General features: G+C 39.9%; 1 pseudogene; it reads right to left on the bottom strand.

The window, feature by feature from the left end:
- Positions 1–1,665: 1,665 nt before the first annotated feature.
- The window catches only part of LOC102758503, a 15,783-nt pseudogene continuing 9,113 nt past the window's right edge, over positions 1,666–8,335 (bottom strand).

Below are 8,335 nucleotides of genomic sequence, written 5' to 3'. Positions count from 1 at the left end.
TTCCAGTGTCCACCTGGTACCGTACATATCTACATAATACAATCTTATTGACTATCTTCTCCATGCTTTACTTAATAACCCCATATAAATGTATTTTTATCATTTACATCTTGCCTGTTATCTTCCATATATTGCAGAAACTATCATAACCAAAAGCTGTTAGATTTTTATCTACATCATCATTGTTTTCAAAATCTGAGCTTGGGGCAGCTTTGGTATGCTGAAGGATGTGAGAGCTACCTCGTAGGCAAGAGGGAGCTCTTTATTAAAGGCTTTGAAGCAAGTCAGTGATAAGCTCAAAAAGATGTTATGTTGTCAATGTTATCTCATTTCACTGAGGTAGAAACAACAAAAACATTGGTTACTTTGTGGCATAAGAAATGTAACTGAGGTACAAAGGAATATTTACTGACAGTAACATTGGCTAAATGTTGGGATGAGTTCCTGAGAGAGGTTGGAAAGTCACCTCAGGAGGTCTTTAAGAATAGACTAACTTTTAACTTGTCTTAGATTCTGCTTCAGATATGATTACCTGTTAGGACAAGGGAATTGACTCTGAGTCACTCCAGATTATATAGCTCTTTTGTTCACAAAATATTGTCGTGAATAGAGCTCTGTGTGGTTAGCAATTTGGACTTAATCCTATGGTTGCAGACTGATTACAAAATTACAGAAAAAGAATGTTTACTTGAGAAATATGCATAGAATGAACATTATAGGCAAGGGAAGTAGCTGATCTATTGAAGTCAGGGCAACCTGGTTTAAGAGAGGTGAATTTTCCACACACTTTCTCATAGGCTCATGATCTATTCTTGCTGTACTCTATTTTTTCTTAAGGTTACCTGAACATTAGAGCAGGTGCCATTGGGGATGAGAAGACACAATAATGAGCTCTCAGTGAAAGAACTCACCCTAGATTAACTCAATATGTGGGGGTGCCTTGCGTCATTGCTCAGGAAATTAGTTAAAACTAGCTATTGTTGAAGGTGACCTCTGAGGTTATTAATAATCTCCAGAAATTTTATAGTTTTAGAGTTCAGAAAGTAAGTCCATGTTCATTACCTGAGCAGTTCTTCCCAAGAAAGACTGAAGTGAACAGGCTTTTACGAATGAGGACACCGAGGCTGAGAAAATGACAATAACCTGCTGTCTATACAGTTACTCACTGGCATAACCTCGATTTAACCACCCTGTGAAACACTCTCTCAGAAATACTTTATCTGAATCTTAGTTCCTATAAATCTTTCCAAAGTAAGGGAACAACAGTTGGAAAGGCAGAAGACAAAAAAAAGAAGCCACATTCTAAATAAAATAAAGCTAAATAAAATGATACCAGAACTCAGTTTCATTTCAGGGTCATGAACAGTACCAAGCAGATGATCAATTTGCAAATACTTATTCTAGGTAAACAACAGCCTTTGAATTAAGAAAAATCTCCTAAAACACTGATGAGATAACGGATTAAGAAAAGGCTAATAATAATAATTTCACCATAGTAATAAGATCCTGTATAGCTCCATGTAACTTATCTCATTACCAAAATAAAATATCATTGAATTGATTCATTAAACTATGTATAACTGAATTTTTTAAAACTAAAATACCACTGATTATAAGATGCACTATTACCTTATGTTATATTAAGAAAAGAACAGACACTGCCAATTAAACTGCAGAATGCCGTTTGGCTCTGGTTCCGGAGCGGATTGGAGCCTGGCGCCACTGGTGGGCAGGCGGCCTGATGTACCGGTTCCTATGGCGCAGAGAGTGCAGGCCCAGCTCGTCCATGATCTCGGCCCTGTTCATGGCGATGGGGTGTTTCTGCTTGTTTCCCTGAGCTCTTCTCCTGCCAGCACGAGCAGGAGCTCCTCTCGGGCCTTGTTCACCAGTCTGGGTCACTGCTGTTAATCACAAAGATGAGACCTTGTGTGTTCTGACAATAGTGGTGCCACAGAGGCCGGATCTTGTCCTGGTTGCCCATGTCCCACATGGTGAAGCTGATGTCCTTACCCTCCACGGTCTCCACGTTGAAACCTGCGGTGGGGCTGGTGGTCACCATTTCACCCAACTTCAGTGTGTGCAAGATGGTGGTCCTCCCTGCACTGGCCACGCCCACCATTAGAATGTGCATCCCTTTTTTGCCCAAATGGCCCTGGAGGAGCTTCGCAAAGACTTCCCCAAGCTGTAAACCGGAGTGAGAGACACTGGCCAGAGAAACCCTCTGGGCCATGGTGCTGCTGCTGCTGCTGCTGCTGCTGCTCCTCTCCTATTATTCAGAGAACCAAAAGTCTGTCTTTGCCATAAATTAGGAGGAATGTGTATATATAAACCTCGAAAGACCTGCCAAAAGCATCCACAAGCTAAGTGTCTATAAAGGTAACCTCATCTAAGGTACCATTATCAAAACATCTTTGAAGGACAATTACAGGTATGCATATCTCTCTCTGAGAAGCGGCATGATAGGTCCCCATTTGCCATCCCTAATGTGAAAAAACTTTACTAAGCCAGAAAGTCAAGCATTGATGTTTTATTATCAAAGAGTGATTTTTTCCATTAGCTTTTCAGTACCATCAGCAGGACATTTTGCAAAAGCATATGGATATTGGCAACCAGTAATGTATCTGATGCACGCCATTAGAGGCTCAGGCAGCCTACCCGTGCCATTAGAGATCCCAATGGCCAGAGATGAAAGCTCCCTCTATACAGAACGCACTGACATTTTGTGATGGGAATAACCTGTATGACATCGTGAGGATCTTCTGATTTTATTAACATATAAAAATATAACTTCCCAGTAAGCCTGTTGTAGGGAAGATAAAGTGAATCCGAACTAGGGAGGAACCTGAGATTGTATATTCCTTTTTGTTGCCAATGTAGGGGAAACCTCCTTAAACTGCCCTTTATCAACACTTGCAATTTTATTTCCTCACCATAATCTTTTCTCATAATATACTGGGTTGTTGCTATTTCTAGATGGTTTTTAAAGCTCTTTGTATCTTACCTGCTTCCAAAAAGGATGTATTTTTGGTGTTTAGTTGGAGTTCATGGGAGCAAAAGAAAAAACAGAGGGCTTATGTAATGTACACACTGGGAAATGAATTTTCTCTCCACCCCCAGTACTATTGCTATCGATAACATATATTATACAGCCGTAATGTGTCCCTTTCTGGGATCATACATCAGCATTTAGGACATCTGTTGAGACTCAAAGTAGCTATTTAGGGAAGAGATGAGATACAGGGTCTTTTTAATAATGGAAACTACTGAGTCTCTTGTATGTAACCTTTAAAATAAATGGGCAAGTTTTTTTCTCTCTGAAAATTGGCTTCTGAGGGGTTAAAAACTGTTTCCAGCTCTCTCTGATACCCATTTTTATTTTTAGGAATGCTGTTTCTTTGCTTATTTTCCCTTGTGAGCAGTGTTATTCTGTCTGATTCCCTAATGATATTATTAGTGCAGTTCAATTATTGATTTCATGCATCGATCATGACTATCTGTCAAATTTGTATTTGGAGGGGTTAAGAGTCTCGGATGTGCCCTGTTGTCTGACCTTGAGAAAAGTGTTCACACTCTTTAAACTCTATATTCCTAATCTGTAATAAGAGACATAGCAATTGAAGTACTTCATTGCTTAGCAGTACTACTCCATAGAGTTATTATGAAGATTTGATGAGATAATAGCACAAATACAGAATATATAATGTATCTATATCTAAATCCATATCTATATCCATATTTATCCATGTATCCATATATCTCCATACACCTGATCTTTAGCATTATTTTTACATTCTGGGACTAGGAGATAGGTTGTAAATCAGAAGGTATAGAATGGAACCTGACTCCATTTTTCTCAGCTTGGCTATCCTGGAAGAAAACTGTAAATGTGTATATCATCTCTCTCTAGGTGATTCTTATGTGCAGACGTGTTTGAGAACCATTTGTCTATATTATAGACTCTAACATTTTCTTGCCTTAAAACATAGTTGGTTTTAACCTGTAAGGATTCCCATTATAAAGCCCTTTACTATAGCCTTGTAAATATGAGGCTATTTGACATGAAATTCTTCTATATGTGGATATTTGTGTATGTCCGTTACTGCTTTATTGACTGTGTGGATTCCAATCTGAGTCACAGGAAATGCCCTACATCAAAGTATTTATCGGAATCAAAGTAAAATGAATGTATAAGTATCTTATTGACATTTATGGGGAGGAAAATCCCGAAAAAGTTTCTCGTGGGAGATTGCAAATGTAAATTAATGGCAAATTGCTCATTATTATTAAACTAGAGGCCTGGTGCATGAATTCGTGCACCAATGGGGCCCCTTGGCCTGGCCTGTGGAATCAGCCAAAACTGGCTCTCTGACATCCCCCAAAGGGTCCCTGATTGTGAATGGACTCAGGCCAGGTCGAGGGACTCCACCTGTGCACGACTGGGGCCAGGGAGGGACTGCAGGAGGGCTCCAGGGTGTGTCTGGCCTGTCTCACTCAGTCCTGATTGGCTGGACCCCAGCAGCAAGCTAACCTACCAGTCAGAGCATCTGCCCCTTGGTCAGTGCACATCATAGCAAGAGGTTGAGCAGTCTTAGCACATCATTAGAATATTACGCTTATTATATTTTAATATTAATAAAATAAAGAGTAGAGAAAGAGCAAATTAGCTGGCTAATTTATTAATAAAATAAATTAACAAATCCAAATAATCAGACAATATTACCAGTCGACTGGACACTTAGCATATTAGGATTTTTTATTATATAGGATTAGATTCTATAAAACATCAAAGATATTCTTGGGCTTAATATGTTGTCTTGATTGTTTGATGTGGGAGTATATTTATGAAGTCTTTCATAGGTTCACTCATGAACAGTTTCCCAATTCTTCTACTAAGTTACTTAGGATTCTAGTGGTTGTAACTCACAGAAACCCAATTCAAACTAAATTTAAAAAAGGGGGGGGGTGAGATTTCTTGTGTGTGGTTCTTACAGCAGTGCAGGAATGACTCTGTTGACCTGTCTCTGGCATAGCGAGATCTAGGGGTTCATATCATGTCGTTAGGACTCAATGACTCCCATATATCACTTAGCCTGACTGTCCTCTCAGTTGGTTTTGTCCTCAAGCAGGTCCTTAACTGCATTTCTCTCAGCTTAGCTATCCCAGCAGAGAGAGCACTGTTCTTTCCCAGTAGTTCCAATAAAACTCTCAGGGCTATGTCTCATTGAATGTGGTTTGGGTCCCTTATCCATTCCTGACCTAATGACCACAGATAAGGAATGGAAACCAGTGATTTACTAGGCCTAAAAAACCTACCAGTGCTTCTAGGGATGAGGTTTGAGAACATCCCCCAAACTCACAGAAATTTCAGGTGATTCCCTCAAGGAATGGTGAGGGGCTATTAGAACAGGAAGCATGCTGAACAGGCAAAGGTCAACAAATGCTCACTACCTTTTTTAGAGCCTTGAGTCCCTTGACTAGGAAACTCCCTTGGAGATTTTTACCACTGAGTTTTAGGAAGGGAAACTGGGACCTGTTCTTTGGGGGAAACTTAGAAATTTCAGGAAGTGTTAAATATCATTTTACCCCCAGCCTCTTTCTCTACCAATTTATACAATTATTGTCTATTTGCGTGCCAGTATAATAGGAAAGAGGTTTGAATTCACAAGAAGGCTTTTACATTGTGCTGAAGTACCATATTTAATTATTTTAAAATTATTTTTATTTGAGGGGAATAAATTAAACTTATATATAAGCCCCCAGAGAGAAGATCACAGGAGAGAGATTTGTTTTCTGAGAGTCTCTCTGTGCCAGTAGGTTTATATTTAATACTATTTAATGACATTCCATACTCTATATGCAAAAATAGACATCCTATTTAGGTGTTCAGCATGCTTTCAGCAGGCAGTGGTCTCTCTTTGCTTTCTCTACTCTTTCGCAGGAATCCAACCTTCAGGAATCAATGCAGCTTCCCGTGTTTCCTGGAGTCACCCCAATTTTACCCATTCATATCACCTCAAAAAGGAGATTTGTAATATGCAATTAAAAGGTTGTTTTACTATTACGCTTTGAAAATCTTTATGTGTAAATAAATTAGCAAATCCAAAAATAATTAGACCATGATTCCTAACTTGTGTTTCAGAAAAACATGGTCTCGGATACCGAGAAACCTACCTTCCTAGCACCACTTGCTGTGGTTGGGGTGGCAAGCGGAGATGTGACATGGCCATCCCTTCTTGGTCAGAAATAATTCCCAATGAAAAAGAAAAGCTACTGATTGTCCTTCATGGACATAGTCCTTATACTTAGTACCATGACTTAAAATGCACAGAAGACACAGTCTTTGCTGGCAAGGATGTTAAAATTTTCAGAGGAATGGACAGTTAATAAGAGATAAGCCATAGGTGTTTTGAAGAGTAAATATACGGTGCCCTTGGAGTGTAGGTTGGTATAACCTCTTTGCAGGATAATTTATCAATATCTATTAAAATTTGAAGTACTAGATCTATAAAAATTTAAGAGAGTGCCCAAAAAAAGATATGAAAAATTAAAACAATAATCTCCAGAAGGCATTTTTAAGTATGATGTAAACCCCTTAATATCAGAGACTGATGGACTATACAAAAGTTAATTTTTCTGTATGACAAAAAAATAGACAAATAGCAAATTGTAATTTATAATTGACAAAAAGAGCTGCTTTCCCTAGTATATAAAAATCTTCTACAAATCGAAAAGAATGAGAACACTAACTCAATAGGAAAAATGGACAAAGAATATGAATGCTCAGAACACAGAAAAGGAAAAATAAATGGCTTTAAAACATATTAAAAGATGCATATTCATAAGAAGAGATACTCAGATCAATACCGTAATGATCTGAGTGTGGCAAAGATCAAAAAGTTCCTTAATACATTATGTGTTTTCAGGTAAGGTGAGAATACGGGGAAACAGTCACTCCTATAGATTTCTGTTGGGGATGTAAATTGCTACAATCTCTGTAGGGCAATTGGCAGTAGTTATATTTGAGAATACAGCTACCCTTTGACCCAACAGTTTTATTTCTAGAAATTTATCCTCCTTTGGAAATATTTGTCTGCTGGTCAAATGCTGTGTATAGAAGATTATTTATTGCAGCATTGTTTGAACAAGCAAAAAAAAAACCCCTGAAAATAACCTACAAATCCATCAAAAGGGGACTGGCTAAATTAAATTATGGCACATCCCTCCATATTATACAACTCAACTGTAAAAAAAGAGTGAGCTGGTATACAGTCATATAGCCAAGATAGATGGTTAAGGGAGGAAAAGGAAGGTATAGAACATTGCATTTCTTGGCATATATAAAAAAAGCTGGTAACAGAAGTTGCTCCTGTGGTGGGAACTGAATGGCTTTTAAACAGTGGTATTCGGGAAAGCTTACTTTTTCCTAAATACACTTTTATATTATAGTTGTATCATGTGAATATACTCGATCTTCAGAATTAATGTACTTTAAAAATATAATAAACTGCACATATGAAATTACAAAGCAATTCTACCACTAGAAATTAATCTAACAACATAGTTTATAATAGCAAAATGCAGTCCATCAGTAGCAGCTGTGAAAAAGAATCCCAGGAGTGGTGGTATGGAATGCTCTCCAAGATATAGTATTCAATTAAAAAAAAAAAAAAGCAAAAGCAAATTGCAGAAAAATATGTACTACTAGAGGCCTGGTGCGTGGATTCGTGCAACAGTGGGGTCCCTCGACCTGGCCTGCAGGGATCAGTGGACCTTCGTGCCACCGCAGCCTGGCCTTACCCATCTGCTCATGGGGCTCCAGACCCCTGTCCCTGTCAATCCCGCCCAGTACGAAGTAGTGTGGGAAGTGGCAGGTGGCCAGGAAGGAGCCCAGGGTTGGGCGCTGCAGCGCTGCAGCTCATCTCAGCCCCGCTGAGCCTGTGGCCACCTCTGCTGCTGGGGCGTGCAGGGTGAGTGTCTGTGGGAGAGGCTGGCACCACTGCAGCTGCGCTCACCAGCTATGAGCCTGGCATCTGGTGCCCATCTGCCAGCTGAGCAGCACTTCCGCTGTGGGAGCACACTGACCACCAGGGGGCAGCTCCTGCATTGAGCGTCTGTCCCCTGGTGGTCAGTGTGCATCATAGCTACTGTCCGGTCATCCTGTCGCTTAGGTTTTTATATATATACTAGAGGCTCAGTGCACGAAAATTTGTGCACTCAGGCGGGGGAAGGGGGGTTCCTCAGTCCAGCCTGTGCCCTCTCGCAGTCTGGGACCCCTCGGGACATAACGACCTGCTGGCTTAGGCCTGCTCCCGGGTGGCAGAGGGCACGCCTAATC

This window comes from Myotis davidii, unplaced genomic scaffold, assembly GCF_000327345.1.
Source record: "Myotis davidii unplaced genomic scaffold, ASM32734v1 scaffold130, whole genome shotgun sequence".
Lineage (NCBI taxonomy): Eukaryota > Metazoa > Chordata > Mammalia > Chiroptera > Vespertilionidae > Myotis > Myotis davidii.
The sequence above is the reverse complement of the archived record's forward strand: the minus strand, read 5'-3'. Positions and strand labels throughout refer to the sequence as shown.